The sequence below is a fragment of the Somniosus microcephalus genome, unplaced genomic scaffold (genome assembly GCF_052327205.1).
Source record: "Somniosus microcephalus isolate GS21.2 unplaced genomic scaffold, FLI_Smic_1.0 unresolved_chr4, whole genome shotgun sequence".
NCBI classification, from domain to species: domain Eukaryota; kingdom Metazoa; phylum Chordata; class Chondrichthyes; order Squaliformes; family Somniosidae; genus Somniosus; species Somniosus microcephalus.
Window position 1 is genome coordinate 1,907,374 of NW_028225182.1, and position 25,273 is coordinate 1,932,646.

Sequence of the window (25,273 nt, forward strand, 5' to 3'; positions counted from 1 at the left end):
CAATAAATCAACCGTCAAGATTCAGGCAGCAAACGGTCCCGTAAACATGGTTGGTATGCAGATGCCAAGTTTGTGTGTCACAAATTTCCAGCAGCTGGGACAACAAGAATTCAGGTTCCACCGAGATTTGAACTCGGCTCGCTGGATTCAGAGCCAAGAGTGCTTACCATTACACCATGGAACCTTTGCTGAGCAATTCCCTCGATTCTTTTCTCAAAATCAACAACATTACCATCTCGATAGCAAAATACTGCAGATGTTGGAAATCCGAAATAACAACAGAAAATGCTGGAAAAACTCAGCAGGTCAGGCAACATCCGTGGAGAGAAATTTGAGTTGACTTTTCGGGTTTGACCCTTCTTCAAAACTGGAGAGAAAAGGAACTAGATCGAAGGCAGGGCTGCGATCGGACAAAAGAATAAAAGAAGCAAAAGAAGTAAAAGAGATTAGAAGCTAGACGAGATGGTAATAGGCTGGGATTAGGTGTAAAGTGTACTGGCAGGGCAAATGATAGCTGCCAGGTGTGAGAGAGAAACAAAAGGAAAGGGGGGGGAGGAAAGGAGTGGAAAAATATAAGTAAAAATGAAATAGGGGCCGAGGTTATGATCTGAAATTGTTGAACTCGATATTGAGACCGGAAGGCTGCAGAGTGCCTAATCGGAAGATGAGGTGCTGTTCCTCCTTTTGGTTCTTCTGGTTCTTTTATTCTTTTGTCCGATCGCAGCCCTGCCTTCGATCTAGTTCCTTTTCTCTCCAGTTTTGAAGAAGGGTCAAACCCAAAACGTGAACTCAAATTTCTCTCCACGGATGTTGCCTGACCTGCTGAGTTTTTCCAGCATTTTCTGTTGTTATTTAACATTACCATCTCCACCATTATACTTTGTCTCGGCCTGGTCTCATCCTTAACTTCAGCTTGCCCACTTGCCCCTCTGCTAAGCTTCGGTTCTGAGCAAATCAAACAGCTGCCTTGATGGCTATCGGTTCACAAATCTCAGCTTCTTTTTCACACTGCTCATGGCAGCTTGCATTGCAGTCCTGCCAGGTAAAATGTGTATAATCTTTGCAAGGCACTGCTGCACGATAGATAAGCAATTGTTAACTTTTTTCGAGAATACGAAGTGCAATGTCTACGTTTCAAGAAGCACTGCTTTCAATTTCAACAAGAATGCCAGCCGAATGCAGCTTGCAAAGAAAATGTTGAGCAATCTGCTGTGCAGTGAAACGAAGCACTGGACAATGCACATCTTTCTCCCCCGCTTATTTGGAACTGGGAATGAGAGGTTGAGCCTATCATCTGATGTCGAGAACAATAAATCAACCGTCATTGATTCAGGCAGCAAACGGTCCCGTAACCGTGGTTGGTATGCAGATGCCAAGCTTGTATGTCCCAAATTTCCAGCAGCTGGGACAACAAGAATTCAGGTTCCACCGAGATTTAAACTCGGATCGCTGGATTCAAAGTCCAGAGTGCTCACCGTTACACCATGGAACCTTTGCTGATAAATTCATTTGAATCTTTTCTTAAAATCAACAACATTACCGTCTCCACCATTATATTTTGTCTCGGCCAGGTCTCATCCTTAACTTCAGCTTGCCCCTCTGCGAAGCCTCGGTTCTGAGTAAATCACACAGCTGCCTTGATGGCTATCGGTTCACAAATCTCTGTTTCTTTTTCACACTGCTCATAGCATCTTGTATTGCTGTCCTGCCAGGTAAAATGTGAATAATCTTTGCAAGGCACTGCTGCACGATAGATAAGCAATTGTCAACTTTTTTCGAGAATACGAAGTGCAATGTCTACGTTTCAAGAAGCACTGCTTTCAATTTCAACAAATATGCCAGCCGAATGCAGCTTGCAAAGAAAATGTTGAGCAATTTCTGTGCAGTGAAACGAAGCACTGGACAATACACATCTTTCTCCCCCGCTTATTTGGAACTGGGAATGAGAGGTTGAGCCTATCATCTGATGTCGAGAACAATAAATCAACCGTCATTGATCCAGGCAGCAAATGGTCCCGTTACCGTGGTTGGTATGCAGATGCCAAGTTTGTATGTCCCAAATTTGCAGCAGCTGGGACAACAAGAATTCAGGTTCCACCGAGATTTGAACTCGGATCGCTGGATTCAGAGCACAGAGTGCTTACCATTACACCATGGAACCTTTGCTGAGCAGTGCCCTCGATTCTTTTCTCAAAATCAACAACATTACCATCTCCACCATGATACTTTGTCTCGGCCTGGTCTCATCCTTAACTTCAGCTTGCCCACTTGCCCCTCTGCTAAGCTTCGGTTCTGAGCAAATCACACAGCTGCCTTGATGGCTATCGGTTCACAAATCTCAGCTTCTTTTTCACACTGCTCATAGCAGCTTGTATTGCAGTCCTGCCAGGTAAAATGAGTATAATCTTTGCAAGGCACTGCTGCACGAAAGATGAGCAATTGTTAACTTTTTTCGAGAATATGAAGTGCAATGCCTACGTTTCCAGAAGCACTGCTTTCAATTTCAGCAAGTAAGCCAGCCGAATGCAGCTTGCAAAGAAAATGTTGAGCATTCTGCTGTGAAGTCAAACGAAGCACTGGACAACACATATCTTTCTCCCCCTCTTATTTGGAACTGGGAATAAGAGGTTGAGACTATCATTTGATGTCGAGAACAATAAATCAACCGTCATTGATTCAGGCAGCAAACGGCCCCGGAACCGTGGTTGGTATGCAGATGCCAAGTTTGCATGTCCCAAATTTCCAGCAGCTGGGACAACAACAATTCAGGTTCCACCGAGGTTTGAACTCGGGTCGCTGGATTCAGAGCCCAGAGTGCTTACCATTACACCATGGAACCTTTGCTGAACAGTGCCCTAGATTCTTTTCTCAAAATCAACAACATTACCATCTCCACCATTATACTTTGTCTCGGCCTGGTCTCATCCTTAACTTCAGCTTGCCCACTTGCCCCTCTGCTAAGCTTCGGTTCTGAGCAAATCACACAGCTGCCTTGATGGCTATCGGTTCACAAATCTCAGCTTCTTTTTCACACTGCTCATAGCAGCTTTTATTGCAGTCCTGCCAGGTAAAATGAGTATAATCTTTGCAAGGCACTGCTGCACGAAAGATGAGCAATTGTTAACTTTTTTCGAGAATATGAAGTGCAATGACTACGTTTCAAGAAGCACTGCTTTCAATTTCAACAAATATGCCAGCCGAATGCAGCTTGCAAAGAAAATGTTGAGCAATCTGCTGTGCAGTGAAACGAAGCACTGGACAATACACATCTTTCTCCCCCTCTTATTTGGAACTGGGAATAAGAGGTTGAGACTATCATCTGATGTCGAGAACAATAAATCAACCGTCATTGATTCAGGCAGCAAACGGTCCCGTAACCGTGTTTGGTATGCAGATGCCAAGCTTGTATGTCCCAAATTTCCAGCAGCTGGGACAACAAGAATTCAGGTTCCACCGAGATTTAAACTCGGATCGGTGGATTCAAAGTCCAGAGTGCTCACCATTACACCATGGAACCTTTGCTGATAAATTCATTTGAATCTTTTCTTAAAATCAACAACATTACCGTCTCCACCATTATACTTTGTCTCGGCCAGGTCTCATCCTTAACTTCAGCTTGCCCACTTGCCCCTCTGCTAAGCCTCGGTTCTGAGTAAATCACACAGCTGCCTTGATGGCTATCGGTTCACAAATCTCTGTTTTTTTTCATACTGCTCATAACAGCTTGTATTGCAGTCCTGCCAGGTAAAATGTGAATAATCTTTGCAAGGCACTGCTGCACGATAGATAAGCAATTGTCAACTTTCTTCGAGAATACGAAGTGCAATGTCTACGTTTCAAGAAGCACTGCTTTCAATTTCAACAAATATGCCAGCCGAATGCAGCTTGCAAAGAAAATGTTGAGCAATCTGCTGTGCAGTGAAACGAAGCACTGGACAATACACATCATTCTCCCCCGCTTATTTGGAACTGGGAATGAGAGGTTGAGCCTATCATCTGATGTCGAGAACAATAAATCAACCGTCATCGATCCAGGCAGCAAACGGTCCCATAACCGTGGTTGGTATGCAGATGCCAAGTTTGGATGTCCCAAATTTCCAGCAGCTGGGACAACAAGAATTCAGGTTTCACCGAGATTTGAACTCGGATCGCTGGATTTAGAGCCCAGAGTGCTTACCATTACACCATGGAACCTTTGCTGAGCAGTTCCCTCGATTCTTTTCTCAAAATCAACAACATTACCATCTCCACCATTATACTTTGTCTCGGCCTGGTCTCATCCTTAACTTCAGCTTGCCCACTTGCCCCTCTGCTAATCTTCGGTTCTGAGCAAATCACACAGCTGCCTTGATGGCTATCGGTTCACAAATCTCAGCTTCTTTTTCACACTGCTCATAGCAGCTTGTATTGCAGTCCTGCCAGGTAAAATGAGTATAATCTTTGCAAGGCACTGCTGCACGAAAGATGAGCAATTGTTAACTTTTTTCGAGAATATGAAGTGCAATGCCTACGTTTCAAGGAGCACTGCTTTCAATTTCAGCAAGTAGGCCAGCCGAATGCAGCTTGCAAAGAAAATGTTGAGCATTCTGCTGTGCAGTCAAATGAAGCACTGGACAACACACATCTTTCTCCCCCTCTTATTTGGAACTGGGAATAAGAGGTTGAGCCTATCATCTGATGTCGAGTAAAATAAATCAACCGTCATTGATTCAGGCAGCAAACGGTCCCGTAACCGTGGTTGGTATGCAGATGCCAAGCTTGTATGTCCCAAATTTCCAGCAGCTGGGACAACAAAAATTCAGGTTCCACCGAGATTTAAACTCGGATCGCTGGATTCAAAGTCCAGAGTGCTCACCATTACACCATGGAACCTTTGCTGATAAATTCATTTGAATCTTTTCTTAAAATCAACAACATTACCGTCTCCACCATTATACTTTGTCTCGGCCAGGTCTCATCCTTAACTTCAGCTTGCCCACTTGCCCCTCTGCTAAGCCTCGGCTCTGAGTAAATCACACAGCTGCCTTGATGGCTATCGGTTCACAAATCTCTGGTTTTTTTCATACTGCTCATAACAGCTTGTATTGCAGTCCTGTCAGGTAAAATGTGAATAATTTTTGCAAGGCACTGCTGCACGATAGATAAGCAATTGTCAACTTTTTTCGAGAATACGAAGTGCAATGTCTACGTTTCAAGAAGCACTGCTTTCAATTTCAACAAATATGCCAGCCGAATGCAGCTTGCAAAGAAAATGTTGAGCAATCTGCTGTGCAGTGAAACGAAGCACTGGACAATACACATCTTTCTCCCCCGCTTATTTGGAACTGGGAATGAGAGGTTGAGCCTATCATCTGATGTCGAGAACAATAAATCAACCGTCATCGATCCAGGCAGCAAACGGTCCCGTAACCGTGGTTGGTATGCAGATGCCAAGTTTGTATGTCCCAAATTTCCAGCAGCTGGGACAACAAGAATTCAGGTTCCACCGAGATTTAAACTCGGATCGCTGGATTCAGAGCCCAGAGTGCTTACCATTACACCATGGACCCTTTGCTGAGCAGTTCCCTCGATTCTTTTCTCAAAATCAACAACATTACCATCTCCACCATTATACTTTGTCTCGGCCTGGTCTCATCCTTAACTTCAGCTTGCCCACTTGCCCCTCTGCTAAGCTTCGGTTCTGAGCAAATCACATAGCTGCCTTGATGGCTATCGGTTCACAAAGCTCAGCTTCTTTTTCACACTGCTCATAGCAGCTTGTATTACAGTCCTGCCAGGTAAAATGAGTATAATCTTTGCAAGGCACTGCTGCACGAAAGATGAGCAATTGTTAACTTTTTTCGAGAATATGAAGTGCAATGACGACGTTTCAAGAAGCACTGCTTTCAATTTCAACAAATATGCCAGCCGAATGCAGCTTGCAAAGAAAATGTTGAGCAATCTGCTGTGCAGTGAAACGAAGCACTGGACAATACACATCTTTCTCCCCCGCTTATTTGGAACTGGGAATGAGAGGTTGAGCCTATCATCTGATGTCGAGAACAATAAATCAACCGTCATCGATCCAGGCAGCAAACGGTCCCGTAACCGTGGTTGGTATGCAGATGCCAAGTTTGTATGTCCCAAATTTCCAGCAGCTGGGACAACAAGAATTCAGGTTCCACCGAGATTTAAACTCGGATCGCTGGATTCAAAGTCCAGAGTGCTCACCATTACACCATGGAACCTTTGCTGATAAATTCATTTGAATCTTTTCTTAAAATCAACAACATTACCGTCTCCACCATTATACTTTGTCTCGGCCAGGTCTCATCCTTAACTTCAGCTTGCCCACCTGCTAAGTATCGGTTCTGAGCAAATCACATAGCTGCCTTGATGGCTATCGGTTCACAAATCTCAGCTTCTTTTTCACACTGCTCATAGCAGCTTGTATTACAGTCCTGCCAGGTAAAATGAGTATAATCTTTGCAAGGCACTGCTGCACGAAAGATGAGCAATTGTTAACTTTTTTCGAGAATATGAAGTGCAATGACTACGTTTCAAGAAGCACTGCTTTCAATTTCAGCAAGTAGGCCAGCCGAATGCAGCTTGCAAAGAAAATGTTGAGCATTCTGCTGTGCAGTCAAACGAAGCACTGGACAACACACATCTTTCTCCCCCTCTTATTTGGAACTGGGAAGAAGAGGTTGAGCCTATCATCTGATGTCGAGAACAATAAATCAACCGTCATTGATTCAGGCAGCAAACGGTCCCGTAACCGTGGTTGGTTTGCAGATGCCAAGCTTGTATGTCCCAAATTTCCAGCAGCTGGGACAACAAGAATTCTGGTTCCACCGAGGTTTAAACTCGGATCGCTGGATTCAAAGCCCAGAGTGCTCACCATTACACCATGGAACCTTTGCTGATAAATTCATTTGAATCTTTTCTTAAAATCAACAACATTACCGTCTCCACCATTATACTTTGTCTCGGCCAGTTCTCATCCTTAACTTCAGCTTGCCCACTTGCCCCTCTGCTAAGCCTCGGTTCTGAGTAAATCACACAGCTGCCTTGATGGCTATCGGTTCACAAATCTCTGTTTCTTTTTCATACTGCTCATAACAGCTTGTATTGCAGTCCTGCCAGGTAAAATGTGAATAATCTTTGCAAGGCACTGCTGCACGATAGATAAGCAATTGTCAACTTTTTTCGAGAATACGAAGTGCAATGTCTACGTTTCAAGAAGCACTGCTTTCAATTTCAACAAATATGCCAGCCGAATGCAGCTTGCAAAGAAAATGTTGAGCAATCTGCTGTGCAGTGAAACGAATCACTGGACAATACACATCTTTCTCCCCCGCTTATTTGGAACTGGGAATGAGAGGTTGAGCCTATCATCTGATGTCGAGTACAATAAATCAACCGTCATCGATCCAGGCAGCAAACGGTCCCGTAACCGTGGTTGATATGCAGATGCCAAGTTTGTATGTCCCAAAATTCCAGCAGCTGGGACAACAAGAATTCAGGTTCCACCGAGATTTAAACTCGGATCGCTGGATTCAAATTCCAGAGTGCTCACCATTACACTATGGAACCTTTGCTGGTAAATTCATTTGAATCTTTTCTTAAAATCAACAACATTACCGTCTCCACCATTATACTTTGTCTCGGCCAGGTCTCATCCTTAACTTCAGCTTGCCCACTTGCCCCTCTGCTAAGCCTCGGTTCTGAGTAAATCACACAGCTGCCTTGATGGCTATCGGTTCACAAATCTCTGTTTCTTTTTCATACTGCTCATAACAGCTTGTATTGCAGTCCTGCCAGGTAAAATGTGAATAATCTTTGCAAGGCACTGCTGCACGATAGATAAGCAATTGTCAACTTTTTTCGAGAATACGAAGTGCAATGTCTACGTTTCAAGAAGCACTGCTTTCAATTTCAACAAATATGCCAGCCGAATGCAGCTTGCAAAGAAAATGTTGAGCAATCTGCTGTGCAGTGAAACGAAGCACTGGACAATACACATCTTTCTCCCCCGCTTATTTGGAACTGGGAATGAGAGGTTGAGCCTGTCATCTGATGTCGAGAACAATAAATCAACCGTCATCGATCCAGGCAGCAAACGGTCCCGTAACCGTGGTTGGTATGCAGATGCCAAGTTTGTATGTCCCAAATTTCCAGCAGCTGGGACAACAAGAATTCAGGTTCCACCGAGATTTGAACTCGGATCGCTGGATTCAGAGCCCAGAGTGCTTACCATTACACCATGGAACCTTTGCTGAGCAGCTCCCTCGATTCTTTTCTCAAAATCAACAACATTACCATCTCCACCATTATACTTTGTCTCGGCCTGGTCTCATCCTTAACTTCAGCTTGCCCACTTGCCCCTCTGCTAAGCTTCGGTTCTGAGCAAATCACATAGCTGCCTTGATGGCTATCGGTTCACAAATCTCAGCTTCTTTTTCACACTGCTCATAGCAGCTTGTATTACAGTCCTGCCAGGTAAAATTAGTATAATCTTTGCAAGGCACTGCTGCAAGATAGATAAGCAATTGTCAACTTTTTTCGAGAATACGAAGTGCAATGTCTACGTTTCAAGAAGCACTGCTTTCAATTTCAACAAATATGCCAGCCGAATGCAGCTTGCAAAAAAAATGTTGAGAAATCTGCTGTGCAGTGAAACGAAGCACTGGACAATACACATCTTTCTCCCCCGCTTATTTGGAACTGGGAATGAGAGGTTGAGCCTATCATCTGATGTCGAGCACAATAAATCAACCGTCATCGATCCAGGCAGCAAACGGTCCCGTAACTGTGGTTGGTATGCAGATGCCAAGTTTTGTTTGTCCCAAATTTCCAGCAGCTGGGACAACAAGAATTCAGGTTCCACCGAGATTTGAACTCGGATCGCTGGATTCAAAGTCTAGAGTGCTTACCATTACACCATGGAACCTTTGCTGGTAAATTCATTTGTATCTTTTCTTAAAATCAACAACATTACCATCTCCACCATGATACTTTGTCTCGGCCTGGTCTCATCCTTAACTTCAGCTTGCCCACTTGCCCCTCTGCTAAGCTTCGGTTCTGAGCAAATCACACAGCTGCCTTGATGGCTATCGGTTCACAAATCTCAGCTTCTTTTTCACACTGCTCATAGCAGCTTGTATTGCAGTCCTGCCAGGTAAAATGAGTATAATCTTTGCAAGGCACTGCTGCACGAAAGATGAGCAATTGTTAACTTTTTTCGAGAATATGAAGTGCAATGCCTACGTTTCCAGAAGCACTGCTTTCAATTTCAGCAAGTAAGCCAGCCGAATGCAGCTTGCAAAGAAAATGTTGAGCATTCTGCTGTGAAGTCAAACGAAGGCACTGGACAACACACATCTTTCGCCCCCTCTTATTTGGAACTGGGAATAAGAGGTTGAGACTATCATCTGATGTCGAGAACAATAAATCAACCGTCATTGATTCAGGCAGCAAACGGCCCCGGAACCGTGGTTGGTATGCAGATGCCAAGCTTGTATGTCCCAAATTTCCAGCAGCTGGGACAACAAGAATTCAGGTTCCACCCAGGTTTGATCTCGGATCGCTGGATTCAGAGCCCAGAGTGCTTACCATTACACCATGGAACCTTTGCTGAACAGTGCCCTAGATTCTTTTCTGAAAATCAACAACATTACCATCTCCACCATTATACTTTGTCTCGGCCTGGTCTCATCCTTAACTTCAGCTTGCCCACTTGCCCCTCTGCTGAGCTTCGGTTCTGAGCAAATCACACAGCTGCCTTGATGGCTATCGGTTCACAAATCTCAGCTTCTTTTTCACACTGCTCATAGCAGCTTTTATTGCAGTCCTGCCAGGTAAAATGAGTATAATCTTTGCAAGGCACTGCTGCACGAAAGATGAGCAATTGTTAACTTTTTTCGAGAATATGAAGTGCAATGACTACGTTTCAAGAAGCACTGCTTTCAATTTCAACAAATATGCCAGCCGAATGCAGCTTGCAAAGAAAATGTTGAGCAATCTGCTGTGCAGTGAAACGAAGCACTGGACAATACACATCTTTCTCCCCCTCTTATTTGGAACTGGGAATAAGAGGTTGAGACTATCATCTGATGTCGAGAACAATAAATCAACCGTCATTGATTCAGGCAGCAAACGGTCCCGTAACCGTGTTTGGTATGCAGATGCCAAGCTTGTATGTCCCAAATTTCCAGCAGCTGGGACAACAAGAATTCAGGTTCCACCGAGATTTAAACTCGGATCGCTGGATTTAAAGTCCAGAGTGCTCACCATTACACCATGGAACCTTTGCTGATAAATTCATTTGAATCTTTTCTTAAAATCAACAACATTACCGTCTCCACCATTATATTTGTCTCGGCCAGGTCTCATCCTTAACTTCAGCTTGCCCACTTGCCCCTCTGCTAAGCCTCGGTTCTGAGTAAATCACACAGCTGCCTTGATGGCTATAGGTTCACAAATCTCTGTTTCTTTTTCATACTGCTCATAACAGCTTGTATTGCAGTCCTGCCAGGTAAAATGTGAATAATCTTTGCAAGGCACTGCTGCACGATAGATAAGCAATTGTCAACTTTCTTCGAGAATACGAAGTGCAATGTCTACGTTTCAAGAAGCACTGCTTTCAATTTCAACAAATATGCCAGCCGAATGCAGCTTGCAAAGAAAATGTTGAGCAATCTGCTGTGCAGTGAAACGAAGCACTGGACAATACACATCATTCTCCCCCGCTTATTTGGAACTGGGAATGAGAGGTTGAGCCTATCATCTGATGTCGAGAACAATAAATCAACCGTCATCGATCCAGGCAGCAAACGGTCCCATAACCGTGGTTGGTATGCAGATGCCACGTTTGGATGTCCCAAATTTCCAGCAGCTGGGACAACAAGAATTCAGTTTCCACCGAGATTTGAACTCAGATCGCTGGATTCAGAGCCCAAAGTGCTCACCATTACACCATAGAACCTTTGCTGAGCAGTTCCCTCGATTCTTTTCTCAAAATCAACAACATTACCATCTCCACCATTATACTTTGTCTCGGCCTGGTCTCATCCTGAACTTCAGCTTGCCCACTTGCCCCTCTGCTAAGCTTCGGTTCTGAGCAAATCACACAGCTGCCTTGATGGCTATCGGTTCACAAATCTCAGCTTCTTTTTCACACTGCTCATAGCAGCTTGTATTGCAGTCCTGCCAGGTAAAATGAGTATAATCTTTGCAAGGCACTGCTGCACGAAAGATGAGCAATTGTTAACTTTTTTCGAGAATATGAAGTGCAATGCCTACGTTTCAAGGAGCACTGCTTTCAATTTCAGCAAGTAGGCCAGCCGAATGCAGCTTGCAAAGAAAATGTTGAGCATTCTGCTGTGCAGTCAAACGAAGCACTGGACAACACACATCTCTCTCCCCCTCTTTTTTGGAACTGGGAATGAGAGGTTGAGCCTATCATCTGATGTCGAGAACAATAAATCAACCGTCATCAATCCAGGCAGCAAACGGTCCCGTAACCGTGGTTGGTATGCAGATGCCAAGTTTGTATGTCCCAAATTTCCAGCAGCTGGGACAACAAGAATTCAGGTTCCACCGAGATTTAAACTCGGATCGCTGGATTCAGAGCCCAGAGTGCTTACCATTACACCATGGAACCTTTGCTGAGCAGTTCCCTCGATTCTTTTCTCAAAATCAACAACATTACCATCTCCACCATGATACTTTGTCTCGGCCTGGTCTCATCCTTAACTTCAGCTTGCCCACTTGCCCCTCTGCTAAGCTTCGGTTCTGAGCAAATCACATAGCTGCCTTGATGGCTATCGGTTCACAAAGCTCAGCTTCTTTTTCACACTGCTCATTGCAGCTTGTATTACAGTCCTGCCAGGTAAAATGAGTATAATCTTTGCAAGGCACTGCTGCACGAAAGATGAGCAATTGTTAACTTTTTTCGAGAATATGAAGTGCAATGACTACGTTTCAAGAAGCACTGCTTTCAATTTCAACCAATATGCCAGCCGAATGCAGCTTGCAAAGAAAATGTTGAGCAATCTGCTGTGCAGTGAAACGAAGCACTGGACAATACACATCTTTCTCCCCCGCTTATTTGGAACTGGGAATGAGAGGTCGAGCCTATCATCTGATGTCGAGAACAATAAATCAACCGTCATCAATCCAGGCAGCAAACGGTCCCGTAACCGTGGTTGGTATGCAGATGCCAAGTTTGTATGTCCCAAATTTCCAGCAGCTGGGACAACAAGAATTCAGGTTCCACCGAGATTTTAACTCGGATCACTGGATTCAAAGCCCAGAGTGCTCACCATTCCACCATGGAACCTTTGCTGATAAATTCATTTGAATCTTTTCTTAAAATCAACAACATTACCGTCTCCACCATTATACTTTGTCTCGGCCAGGTCTCATCCTTAACTTCAGCTTGCCCACTTGCCCCTCTGCTAAACCTCGGTTCTGAGTAAATCACACAGCTGCCTTGATGGCTATCGGTTCACAAATCTCTGTTTTTTTTCATACTGCTCATAAAAGCTTGTATTGCAGTCCTGCCAGGTAAAATGTGAATAATCTTTGCAATGCACTGCTGCACGATAGATAAGCAATTGTCAACTTTCTTCGAGAATACGAAGTGCAATGTCTACGTTTCAAGAAGCACTGCTTTCAATTTCAACAAATATGCCAGCCGAATGCAGCTTGCAAAGAAAATGTTGAGCAATCTGCTGTGCAGTAAAACGAAGCACTGGTCAATACACATCATTCTCCCCCGCTTATTTGGAACTGGGAATGAGAGATTGAGCCTATCATCTGATGTCGAGAACAATAAATCAACCGTCATCGATCCAGGCAGCAAACGGTCCCGTAACCGTGGTTGGTATGCAAATGCCAAGTTTGTATGTCCCAAATTTCCAGCAGCTGGGACAACAAGAATTCAGTTTCCACCGAGATTTAAACTCGGATCGCTGGATTCAGAGCCCAGAGTGCCTACCATTACACCATGGAACCTTTGCTGAGCAGTTCCCTCGATTCTTTTCTCAAAATCAACAACATTACCATCTCCACCATTATACTTTGTCTCGGCCTGGTCTCATCCTTAACTTCAGCTTGCCCACTTGCCCCTCTGCTAAGCTTCGGTTCTGAGCAAATCACACAGCTGCCTTGATGGCTATCGGTTCACAAATCTCAGCTTCTTTTTCACACTGCTCATAGCAGCTTGTATTGCAGTCCTGCCAGGTAAAATGAGCATAATCATTGCAAGGCACTGCTGCACGCAAGATGAGCAATTGTTAACTTTTTTCGAGAATATGAAGTGCAATGCCTACGTTTCAAGGAGCACTGCTTTCAATTTCAGCAAGTAGGCCAGCCGAATGCAGCTGAAAAGAAAATTTTGAACATTCTGCTGTGCAGTCAAACGAAGCACTGGACAACACACATCTCTCTCCCCCTCTTATTTGGAACTGGGAATAAGAGGTTGAGCCGATCATCTGATGTCGAGAACAATAAAGCAACCGTCATCGATCCAGGCAGCAAACGGTCCCGTAACCGTGGTTGGTATGCAGATGCCAAGCTTGTATGTCCCAAATTTCCAGCAGCTGGGACAACAAGAATTCAGGTTCCACCGAGATTTGAACTCGGATCGCTGGATTCAGAGCCCAGAGTGCTTACCATTACACCATGGAACCTTTGCTGAGCAGTGCCCTCGATTCTTTTCTCAAAATCAACAACATTACCATCTCCACCATGATACTTTGTCTCGGCCTGGTCTCATCCTTAACTTCAGCTTGCCCACTTGCCCCTCTGCTAAGCTTCGGTTCTGAGCAAATCACACAGCTGCCTTGATGGCTATCGGTTCACAAATCTCAGCTTCTTTTTCACACTGCTCATAGCAGCTTGTATTGCAGTCCTGCCAGGTAAAATGAGTATAATCTTTGCAAGGCACTGCTGCACGAAAGATGAGCAATTGTTAACTTTTTTCGAGAATATGAAGTGCAATGCCTACGTTTCCAGAAGCACTGCTTTCAATTTCAGCAAGTAAGCCAGCCGAATGCAGCTTGCAAAGAAAATGTTGAGCATTCTGCTGTGAAGTCAAACGAAGCACTGGACAACACACATCTTTCTCCCCCTCTTATTTGGAACTGGGAATAAGAGGTTGAGACTATCATTTGATGTCGAGAACAATAAATCAACCGTCATTGATTCAGGCAGCAAACGGCCCCGGAACCGTGGTTGGTATGCAGATGCCAAGCTTGTATGTCCCAAATTTCCAGCAGCTGGGACAACAAGAATTCAGGTTCCACCGAGATTTAAACTCGGATCGCTGGATTCAGAGCCCAGAGTGCTTACCATTACACCATGGAACCTTTGCTGAACACTGCCCTAGATTCTTTTATCAAAATCAACAACATTACCATTTCCACCATTATACTTTGTCTCGGCCTGGTCTCATCCTTAACTTCAGCTTGCCCACTTGCCCCTCTGCTAAGCTTCGGTTCTGAGCAAATCACACAGCTGCCTTGATGGCTATCGGTTCACAAATCTCAGCTTCTTTTTCACACTGCTCATAGCAGCTTTTATTGCAGTCCTGCCAGGTAAAATGAGTATAATCTTTGCAAGGCACTGCTGCACGAAAGATGAGCAATTGTTAACTTTTTTCGAGAATATGAAGTGCAATGACTACGTTTCAAGAAGCACTGCTTTCAATTTCAACAAATATGCCAGCCGAATGCAGCTTGCAAAGAAAATGTTGAGCAATCTGCTGTGCAGTGAAACGAAGCACTGGACAATACACATCTTTCTCCCCCTCTTATTTGGAACTGGGAATAAGAGGTTGAGACTATCATCTGATGTCGAGAACAATAAATCAACCGTCATTGATTCAGGCAGCAAACGGTCCCGTAACCATGTTTGGTATGCAGATGCCAAGCTTGTATGTCCCAAATTTCCAGCAGCTGGGACAACAAGAATTCAGGTTCCACCGAGATTTAAACTCGGATCGGTGGATTCAAAGTCCAGAGTGCTCACCGTTACACCATGGAACCTTTGCTGATAAATTCATTTGAATCTTTTCTTAAAATCAACAACATTACCGTCTCCACCATTATATTTGTCTCGGCCAGGTCTCATCCTTAACTTCAGCTTGCCCACTTGCCCCTCTGCTAAGCCTCGGTTCTGAGTAAATCACACAGCTGCCTTGATGGCTATCGGTTCACAAATCTCTGTTTTTTTTCATACTGCTCATAACAGCTTGTATTGCAGTCCTGCCAGGTAAAATGTGAATAATCTTTGCAAGGCACTGCTGCACGATAGATAAGCAATTGTCAACTTTCTTCGAGAATACGAAGTGCAATGTCTACGTTTCAAGAAGCACTGCTTTCAATTTCAACAAATATGCCAGCCGAATGCAGCTTGCAAAGAAAATGTTGAGCAATCTGCTGTGCAGTGAAACGAAGCACTGGACAATACACATCATTCTCGCCCGCTTATTTGGAACTGGGAATGAGAGGTTGAGCCTTTCATCTGATGTCGAGAACAATAAATCAACCGTCATCGATCCAGGCAGCAAACGGTCCCATAACCGTGGTTGGTATGCAGATGCCAAGTTTGGATGTCCCAAATTTCCAGCAGCTGGGACAACAAGAATTCAGTTTCCACCGAAATTTGAACTCGGATCGCTGGATTCAGAGCCCAGAGTGCCTACCATTACACCATGGAACCTTTGCTGAGCAGTTCCCTCGATTCTTTTCTCAAAATCAACAACATTACCATCTCCACCATTATACTTTGTCTCGGCCTGGTCTCATCCTTAACTTCAGCTTGCCCACTTGCCCCTCTGCTAAGCTTCGGTTCTGAGCAAATCACATAGCTGCCTTGATGGCTATCGGTTCACAAAGCTCATCTTCTTTTTCACACTGCTCATAGCAGCTTTTATTGCAGTCCTGCCAGGTAAAATGAGTATAATCTTTGCAAGGCACTGCTGCACGAAAGATGAGCAATTGTTAACTTTTTTCGAGAATATGAAGTGCAATGACTACGTTTCAAGAAGCACTGCTTTCAATTTCAACAAATATGCCAGCCGAATGCAGCTTGCAAAGAAAATGTTGAGCAATCTGCTGTGCAGTGAAACGAAGCACTGGACAATACACATCTTTCTCCCCCTCTTATTTGGAACTGGGAATAAGAGGTTGAGACGATCATCTGATGTCCAGAACAATAAATCAACCGTCATTGATTCAGGCAGCAAACGGTCCCGTAACCATGTTTGGTATGCAGATGCCAAGCTTGTATGTCCCAAATTTCCAGCAGCTGGGACAACAAGAATTCAGGTTCCACCGAGATTTAAACTCGGATCGCTGGATTCAAAGTCCAGAGTGCTCACCATTACACCATGGAACCTTTGCTGATAAATTCATTTGAATCTTTTCTTAAAATCAACAACATTACCGTCTCCACCATTATATTTGTCTCGGCCAGGTCTCATCCTTAACTTCAGCTTGCCCACTTGCCCCTCTGCTAAGCCTCGGTTCTGAGTAAATCACACAGCTGCCTTGATGGCTATCGGTTCACAAATCTCTGTTTCTTTTTCATACTGCTCATAACAGCTTGTATTGCAGTCCTGCCAGGTAAAATGTGAATAATCTTTGCAAGGCACTGCTGCACGATAGATAAGCAATTGTCAACTTTTTTCGAGAATACGAAGTGCAATGTCTACGTTTCAAGAAGCACTGCTTTCAATTTCAACAAATATGCCAGCCGAATGCAGCTTGCAAAGAAAATGTTGAGCAATCTGCTGTGCAGTGAAACGAAGCACTGGACAATACACATCTTTCTCCCCCGCTTATTTGGAACTGGGAATGAGAGGTTGAGCCTATCATCTGATGTCGAGAACAATAAATCAACCGTCATCGATCCAGGCAGCAAACGGTCCCGGAACCGTGGTTGGTATGCAGATGCCAAGTTTGTTTGTCCCAAATTTCCAGCAGCTGGGACAACAAGAATTCAGGTTCCACCGAGATTTGAACTCGGATCGCTGGATTCAGAGCCCAGAATGCCTACCATTACACCATGGAACCTTTGTTGAAGAGCTCCCTCGATTCTTTTCTCAAAATCAACAACATTACCATCTCCACCATTATACTTTGTCTCGGCCTGGTCTCATCCTTAACTTCAGCTTGCCCACTTGCCCCTCTGCTAAGCTTCGGTTCTGAGCAAATCACACAGCTGCCTTGATGGCTATCGGTTCACAAATCTCAGCTTCTTTTTCACACTGCTCATAGCAGCTTGTATTGCAGTCCTGCCAGGTAAAATGAGTATAATCTTTGCAAGGCACTGCTGCACGAAAGATGAGCAATTGTTAACTTTTTTCGAGAATATGAAGTGCAATGCCTACGTTTCAAGGAGCACTGCTTTCAATTTCAGCAAGTAGGCCAGCCGAATGCAGCTTGCAAAGAAAATGTTGAGCATTCTGCTGTGCAGTCAAACGAAGCACTGGACAACACACATCTTTCTCCCCCGATTATTTGGAACTGGGAAGAAGAGGTTGAGCCTATCATCTGATGTCAAGAACAATAAATCAACCGTCATTGATTCAGGCAGCAAACGGTCCCGTAACCGTGGTTGGTTTGCAGATGCCAAGCTTGTATGTCCCAAATTTCCAGCAGCTGGGACAACAAGAATTTTGGTTCCACCGAGGTTTAAACTCGGATCGCTGGATTCAAAGCCCAGAGTGCTCACCATTACACCATGGAACCTTTGCTGATAAATTCATTTGAATCTTTTCTTAAAATCAACAACATTACCGTCTCCACCATTATACTTTGTCTCGGCCAGTTCTCATCCTTAACTTCAGCTGGCCCACTTGCCCCTCTGCTAAGCCTCGGTTCTGAGTAAATCACACAGCTGCCTTGATGGCTATCGGTTCACAAATCTCTGTTTCTTTTTCATACTGCTCATAACAGCTTGTATTGCAGTCCTGCCATGTAAAATGTGAATAATCTTTGCAAGGCACTGCTGCACGATAGATAAGCAATTGTCAACTTTTTTCGAGAATACGAAGTGCAATGTCTACGTTTCAAGAAGCACTGCTTTCAATTTCAACAAATATGCCAGCCGAATGCAGCTTGCAAAAAAATGTTGAGCAATCTGCTGTGCAGTGAAACGAAGCACTGGACAATACACATCTTTCTCCCCCGCTTATTTGGAACTGGGAATGAGAGGTTGAGCCTATCATCTGATGTCGAGAACAATAAATCAACCGTCATCGATCCAGGCAGCAAACGGTCCCGTAACCGTGGTTGGTATGCAGATGCCAAGTTTGTATGTCCCAAAATTCCAGCAGCTGGGACAACAAGAATTCAGGTTCCACCGAGATTGAAACTCGGATCGCTGGATTCAAAGTCCAGAGTGCTCACCATTACACCATGGAACCTTTGCTGGCAAATTCATTTGAATCTTTTCTTAAAATCAACAACATTACCATCTCCACCATTATACTTTGTCTCGGCCAGGTCTCATCCTTAACTTCAGCTTGCCCACTTGCCCCTCTGCTGAGCCTCGGTTCTGAGTAAATCACACAGCTGCCTTGATGGCTATCGGTTCACAAATCTCTGTTTCTTTTTCATACTGCTCAAACCAGCTTGTATTGCAGTCCTGCCAGGTAAAATGTGAATAATCTTTGCAAGGCACTGCTGCACGATAGATAAGCAATTGTCAACTATTTTCGAGAATACGAAGTGCAATGTCTACGTTTCAAGAAGCACTGCTTTCAATTTCAACAAATATGCCAGCCGAATGCAGCTTGCAAAGAAAATGTTGAGCAATCTGCTGTGCAGTGAAATGAAGCACTGGACAATACACATCTTTCTCCCCCGCTTATTTGGAACAGGGAATGAGAGGTTGAGCCTATCATCTGATGTCGAGAACAATATATCAACTGTCATCGATCCAGACAGCAAACGGTCCCGTAACCGTGGTTGGTATGTAGATGCCAAGTTTGTATGTCCCCAATTTCCAGCAGCTGGGACAACAAGAATTCAAGTTCCACCGAAATTTGAACTCGGATCGCTGGATTCAGAGCCCAGAGTGCTTACCATTACACCATGGAACCTTTGCTGAGCATTTCCCTCGATTCTTTTCTCAAAATCAACAACATTACCATCTCCACCATTATACTTTGTCTCGGCCTGGTCTCATCCTTAACTTCAGCTTGCCCACTTGCCCCTCTGCTAAGCTTCGGTTCTGAGCAAATCACACAGCTGCCTTGATGGCTATCGGTTCACAAATCTCAGCTTTTTTTCACGCTGCTCATAGCAGCTTTTATTGCAGTCCTGCCAGGTAAAATGAGCATAATCTTTGCAAGGCACTGCTGCACGAAAGATGAGCAATTGTTAACTTTTTTCGAGAATATGAAGTGCAATGTCTACGTTTCAAGAAGCACTGCTTTCAATTTCAACAAATATGCCAGCCGAATGCAGCTTGCAAAGAAAATGTTGAGCAATCTGCTGTGCAGTGAAACGAAGCACTGGACAATACACATCTTTCTCCCCCGCTTATTTGGAACTGGGAATGAGAGGTTGAGCCTGTCATCTGATGTCGAGAACAATAAATCAACCGTCATTGATTCAGGCAGCAGACGGTCCCGTAACCGTGGTTGGTATGCATATGCCAAGCTTGTATGTCCCAAATTTCCAGCAGCTGGGACAACAAGAATTCAGGTTCCACCGAGATTTAAACTCGGATCGCTGGATTCAAAGCCCAGAGTGCTCACCATTACACCATGGAACCTTTGCTGATAAATTCATTTGAATCTTTTCTTAAAATCAACAACATTACCGTCTCCACCATTATACTTTGTCTCGGCCAGGTCTCATCCTTAACTTCAGCTTGACCACTTGCCCCTCTGCTAAGCCTCGGTTCTGAGTAAATCACACAGCTGCCTTGATGGCTATCGGTTCACAAATCTCTGTTTCTTTTTCATACTGCTCATAACAGCTTGTATTGCAGTCCTGCCAGGTAAAATGTGAATAATCTTTGCAAGGCACTGCTGCACGATAGATAAGCAATTGTCAACTATTTTCGAGAATACGAAGTGCAATGTCTACGTTTCAAGAAGCACTGCTTTCAATTTCAACAAATATGCCAGCCGAATGCAGCTTGCAAAGAAAATGTTGAGCATTCTGCTGTGCAGTGAAACGAAGCACTGGACAATACACATCTTTCTCCCCCGCTTATTTGGAACTGTGAATGAGAGGTTGAGCCTATCATCTGATGTCGAGAACAATAAATCAACCGTCATTGATTCAGGCAGCAAACGGTCCCGTAACCGTGGTTGGTTTGCAGATGCCAAGCTTGTATGTCCCAAATTTCCAGCATCTGGGACAACAAGAATTCAGGTTTCACCGAGATTTAAACTCGGATCGCTGGATTCAAAGCCCAGAGTGCTCACCATTACACCATGGAACCTTTGCTGATAAATTCATTTGAATCTTTTCTTAAAATCAACAACATTACCGTCTCCACCATCATACTTTGTCTCGGCCAGGTCTCATCCTTAACTTCAGCTTGACCACTTGCCCCTCTGCTAAGCCTCGGTTCTGAGTAAATCACACAGCTGCTTTGATGGCTATCGGTTCACAAATCTCTGTTTCTTTTTCATACTGCTCATAACAGCTTGTATTGCAGTCCTGCCAGGTAAAATGTGAATAATCTTTGCAAGGCACTGCTGCACGATAGATAAGCAATTGTCAACTATTTTCGAGAATACGAAGTGCAATGTCTACGTTTCAAGAAGCACTGCTTTCAATTTCAACAAATATGCCAGCCGAATGCAGCTTGCAAAGAAAATGTTGAGCAATCTGCTGTGCAGTGAAATGAAGCACTGGACAATACACATCTTTCTCCCCCGCTTATTTGGAACTGGGAATGAGAGGTTGAGCCTATCATCTGATGTCGAAAACAATAAATCAACCGTCATCGATCCAGGCAGCAAACGGTCCCGTAACCGTGGTTGATATGTAGATGCCAAGTTTGTCTGTCCCAAATTTCCAGCAGCTGGGACAACAAGAATTCAAGTTCCACCGAAATTTGAACTCGGATCGCTGGATTCAGAGCCCAGAGTGCTTACCATTACTCCATGGAACCTTTGCTGAGCATTTCCCTCGATTCTTTTCTCAAAATCAACAACATTACCATCTCCACCATTATACTTTGTCTCGGCCTGGTCTCATCCTTACCTTCAGCTTGCCCACTTGCCCCTCTGCTAAGCTTCGGTTCTGAGCAAATCACACAGCTGCCTTGATGGCTATCGGTTCACAAATCTCAGCTTCTTTTTCACACTGCTCATAGCAGCTTGTATTGCAGTCCTGCCAGGTAAAATGAGTATAATCTTTGCAAGGCGCTGCTGCACGAAAGATGAGCAATTGTTAACTTTTTTCGAGAATATGAAGTGCAATGCCTACGTTTCAAGGAGCACTGCTTTCAATTTCAGCAAGTAGGCCAGCCGAATGCAGCTTGCAAAGAAAATGTTGAGCATTCTGCTGTGCAGTCAAACGAAGCACTGGACAACACACATCTTTCTCCCCCTCTTATTTGGAACTGGGAATAAGAGGTTGAGCCTATCATCTGATGTCGAGAACAATAAATCAACCGTCATTGATTCAGGCAGCAAACGGTCCCGTAACCGTGGTTGGTTTGCAGATGCCAAGCTTGTATTTCCCAAATTTCCAGCAGCTGGGACAACAAGAATTCAGGTTCCACCGAGATTTAAACTCGGACCGCTGGATTCAAAGCCCAGAGAGCTCACCATTACACCATGGAACCTTTGCTGATAAATTCATTTGAATCTTTTCTTAAAATCAACAACATTACCGTCTCCACCATTATACTTTGTCTCGGCCAGGTCTCATCCTTAACTTCAGCTTGCCCACTTGCCCCTCTGCTAAGCCTCGGTTCTGAGTAAATCACACAGCTGCCTTGATGGCTATCGGTTCACAAATCTCTGTTTCTTTTTCATACTGCTCATAACATCTTGTATTGCAGTCCTGCCAGGTAAAATGTGAATAATCTTTGCAAGGCACTGCTGCACGATAGATAAGCAATTGTCAACTATTTTCGAGAATACGAAGTGCAATGTCTACGTTTCAAGAAGCACTGCTTTCAATTTCAACAAATATGCCAGCCGAATGCAGCTTGCAAAGAAAATGTTGAGCAATCTGCTGTGCAGTGAAATGAAGCACTGGACAATACACATCTTTCTCCCCCGCTTATTTGGAACAGGGAATGAGAGGTTGAGCCTATCATCTGATGTCGAGAACAATATATCAACCGTCATCGATCCAGACAGCAAACGGTCCCGTAACCGTGGTTGGTATGTAGATGCCAAGTTTGTATGTCCCAAATTTCCAGCAGCTGGGACAACAAGAATTCAAGTTCCACCGAAATTTGAACTCGGATCGCTGGATTCAGAGCCCAGAGTGCTTACCATTACACCATGGAACCTTTGCTGAGCATTTCCCTCGATTCTTTTCTCAAAATCAACAACATTACCATCTCCACCATTATACTTTGTCTCGGCCTGGTCTCATCCTTAACTTCAGCTTGCCCACTTGCCCCTCTGCTAAGCTTCGGTTCTGAGCAAATCACACAGCTGCCTTGATGGCTATCGGTTCACAAATCTCAGCTTTTTTTCACGCTGCTCATAGCAGCTTTTATTGCAGTCCTGCCAGGTAAAATGAGCATAATCTTTGCAAGGCACTGCTGCACGAAAGATGAGCAATTGTTAACTTTTTTCGAGAATATGAAGTGCAATGTCTACGTTTCAAGAAGCACTGCTTTCAATTTCAACAAATATGCCAGCCGAATGCAGCTTGCAAAGAAAATGTTGAGCAATCTGCTGTGCAGTGAAACGAAGCACTGGACAATACACATCTTTCTCCCCCGCTTATTTGGAACTGGGAATGAGAGGTTGAGCCTGTCATCTGATGTCGAGAACAATAAATCAACTGTCATTGATTCAGGCAGCAGACGGTCCCGTAACCGTGGTTGGTATGCATATGCCAAGCTTGTATGTCCCAAATTTCCAGCAGCTGGGACAACAAGAATTCAAGTTCCACCGAGATTTGAACTCGGATCGCTGGATTCAGAGCCCAGAGTGCTTACCATTACACCATGGAACCTTTGCTGAGCAGGTACCTCGATTCTTTTCTCAAAATCAACAAAATTACCATCTCCACCATTATACTTTGTCTCGGCCTGGTCTCATCCTTAACTTCAGCTTGCCCACTTGCCCCTCTGCTAAGCTTCGGTTCTGAGCAAATCACACAGCTGCCTTGATGGCTATCGGTTCACAAATCTCAGCTTCTTTTTCACACTACTCATAGCAGCTTGTATTGCAGTCCTGCCAGGTAAAATGAGTATAATCTTTGCAAGGCACTGCTGCACGAAAGATGAGCAACTGTTAACTTTTTTCGAGAATACGAAGTGCAATGCCTACGTTTCAAGGAGCACTGCTTTCAATTTCAGCAAGTAGGCCAGCCGAATGCGGCTTGCAAAGAAAATGTTGAGCATTCTGCTGTGCAGTCAAACGAAGCCCTGGACAACACACATCTTTCTCCCCCTCTTATTTGGAACTGGGTATAAGAGGTTGAGCCTTTCATCTGATGTCGAGAACAATAAATCAACAGTCATTGATTCAGGCAGCAAACGGTCCCGTAACCGTGGTTGGTATGCAGATGCCAAGCTTGTATGTCCCAAATTTCCAGCAGCTGGGACAACAAGAATTCAGGTTCCACCGAGATTTAAACTCGGATCGCTGGATTCAAAGTCCAGAGTGCTCACCATTACACCATGGAACATTTGCTGATAAATTCATTTGAATCTTTTCTTAAATCAACAACATTACCGTCTCCACCATTATACTTTGTCTCGGCCAGGCCTCATCCTTAACTTCAGCTTGCCCACTTGCCCCTCTGCTAAGCCTCGGTTCTGAGTAAATCACACAGCTGCCTTGATGGCTATCGGTTCACAAATCTCTGTTTCTTTTTCATACTGCTCATAACAGCTTGTATTGCAGTCCTGCCAGGTAAAATGTGAATAATCTTTGCAAGGCACTGCTGCACGATAGATAAGCAATTGTCAACTTTTTTCGAGAATACGAAGTGCAATGTCTACGTTTCAAGAAGCACTGCTTTCAATTTCAACAAATATGCCAGCCGAATGCAGCTTGCAAAGAAAATGTTGAGCATTCTGCTGTGCAGTGAAACGAAGCACTGGACAATACACATCTTTCTCCCCCGCTTATTTGGAACTGTGCATGAGAGGTTGAGCCTATCATCTGATGTCGAGAACAATAAATCAACCGTCATTGATTCAGGCAGCAAACGGTCCCGTAACCGTGGTTGGTTTGCAGATGCCAAGCTTGTATGTCCCAAATTTCCAGCATCTGGGACAACAAGAATTCAGGTTTCACCGAGATTTAAACTCGGATCGCTGGATTCAAAGCCCAGAGTGCTCACCATTACACCATGGAACCTTTGCTGATAAATTCATTTGAATCTTTTCTTAAAATCAACAACATTACCGTCTCCACCATCATACTTTGTCTCGGCCAGGTCTCATCCTTAACTTCAGCTTGACCACTTGCCCCTCTGCTAAGCCTCGGTTCTGAGTAAATCACACAGCTGCTTTGATGGCTATCGGTTCACAAATCTCTGTTTCTTTTTCATACTGCTCATAACAGCTTGTATTGCAGTCCTGCCAGGTAAAATGTGAATAATCTTTGCAAGGCACTGCTGCACGATAGATAAGCAATTGTCAACTATTTTCGAGAATACGAAGTGCAATGTCTACGTTTCAAGAAGCACTGCTTTCAATTTCAACAAATATGCCAGCCGAATGCAGCTTGCAAAGAAAATGTTGAGCAATCTGCTGTGCAGTGAAATGAAGCACTGGACAATACACATCTTTCTCCCCCGCTTATTTGGAACTGGGAATGAGAGGTTGAGCCTATCATCTGATGTCGAAAACAATAAATCAACCGTCATCGATCCAGGCAGCAAACGGTCCCGTAACCGTGGTTGATATGTAGATGCCAAGTTTGTCTGTCCCAAATTTCCAGCAGCTGGGACAACAAGAATTCAAGTTCCACCGAAATTTGAACTCGGATCGCTGGATTCAGAGCCCAGAGTGCTTACCATTACTCCATGGAACCTTTGCTGAGCATTTCCCTCGATTCTTTTCTCAAAATCAACAACATTACCATCTCCACCATTATACTTTGTCTCGGCCT

General features: G+C 44.2%; 14 non-coding genes across 14 annotated transcripts; all 14 read right to left on the reverse strand.

Annotated features, from left to right (window-relative positions):
- Positions 1-1,420: 1,420 nt before the first annotated feature.
- On the reverse strand, positions 1,421-1,492 carry trnaq-uug (transfer RNA glutamine (anticodon UUG)). The gene has a single exon. It is a non-coding gene; the product is annotated as a tRNA-Gln (tRNA).
- A 1,275-nt stretch (positions 1,493-2,767) lies between these two features.
- On the reverse strand, positions 2,768-2,839 carry trnaq-cug (transfer RNA glutamine (anticodon CUG)). The gene has a single exon. It is a non-coding gene; the product is annotated as a tRNA-Gln (tRNA).
- A 1,961-nt stretch (positions 2,840-4,800) lies between these two features.
- trnaq-uug (transfer RNA glutamine (anticodon UUG)) lies at positions 4,801-4,872 on the reverse strand. The gene has a single exon. It is a non-coding gene; the product is annotated as a tRNA-Gln (tRNA).
- Positions 4,873-6,155: 1,283 nt separating this feature from the next.
- Positions 6,156-6,227, reverse strand: trnaq-uug (transfer RNA glutamine (anticodon UUG)). The gene has a single exon. It is a non-coding gene; the product is annotated as a tRNA-Gln (tRNA).
- Positions 6,228-6,825: 598 nt separating this feature from the next.
- trnaq-uug (transfer RNA glutamine (anticodon UUG)) lies at positions 6,826-6,897 on the reverse strand. The gene has a single exon. It is a non-coding gene; the product is annotated as a tRNA-Gln (tRNA).
- Positions 6,898-7,503: 606 nt separating this feature from the next.
- Positions 7,504-7,575, reverse strand: trnaq-uug (transfer RNA glutamine (anticodon UUG)). The gene has a single exon. It is a non-coding gene; the product is annotated as a tRNA-Gln (tRNA).
- Positions 7,576-8,181: 606 nt separating this feature from the next.
- On the reverse strand, positions 8,182-8,253 carry trnaq-cug (transfer RNA glutamine (anticodon CUG)). The gene has a single exon. It is a non-coding gene; the product is annotated as a tRNA-Gln (tRNA).
- A 607-nt stretch (positions 8,254-8,860) lies between these two features.
- Positions 8,861-8,932, reverse strand: trnaq-uug (transfer RNA glutamine (anticodon UUG)). Its single transcript has one exon. It is a non-coding gene; the product is annotated as a tRNA-Gln (tRNA).
- Positions 8,933-13,604: 4,672 nt separating this feature from the next.
- Positions 13,605-13,676, reverse strand: trnaq-cug (transfer RNA glutamine (anticodon CUG)). Its single transcript has one exon. It is a non-coding gene; the product is annotated as a tRNA-Gln (tRNA).
- A 2,638-nt stretch (positions 13,677-16,314) lies between these two features.
- Positions 16,315-16,386, reverse strand: trnaq-uug (transfer RNA glutamine (anticodon UUG)). Its single transcript has one exon. It is a non-coding gene; the product is annotated as a tRNA-Gln (tRNA).
- Positions 16,387-17,669: 1,283 nt separating this feature from the next.
- trnaq-uug (transfer RNA glutamine (anticodon UUG)) lies at positions 17,670-17,741 on the reverse strand. Its single transcript has one exon. It is a non-coding gene; the product is annotated as a tRNA-Gln (tRNA).
- A 605-nt stretch (positions 17,742-18,346) lies between these two features.
- trnaq-uug (transfer RNA glutamine (anticodon UUG)) lies at positions 18,347-18,418 on the reverse strand. The gene has a single exon. It is a non-coding gene; the product is annotated as a tRNA-Gln (tRNA).
- A 1,283-nt stretch (positions 18,419-19,701) lies between these two features.
- On the reverse strand, positions 19,702-19,773 carry trnaq-uug (transfer RNA glutamine (anticodon UUG)). Its single transcript has one exon. It is a non-coding gene; the product is annotated as a tRNA-Gln (tRNA).
- A 3,995-nt stretch (positions 19,774-23,768) lies between these two features.
- Positions 23,769-23,840, reverse strand: trnaq-uug (transfer RNA glutamine (anticodon UUG)). Its single transcript has one exon. It is a non-coding gene; the product is annotated as a tRNA-Gln (tRNA).
- Positions 23,841-25,273: the final 1,433 nt, after the last annotated feature.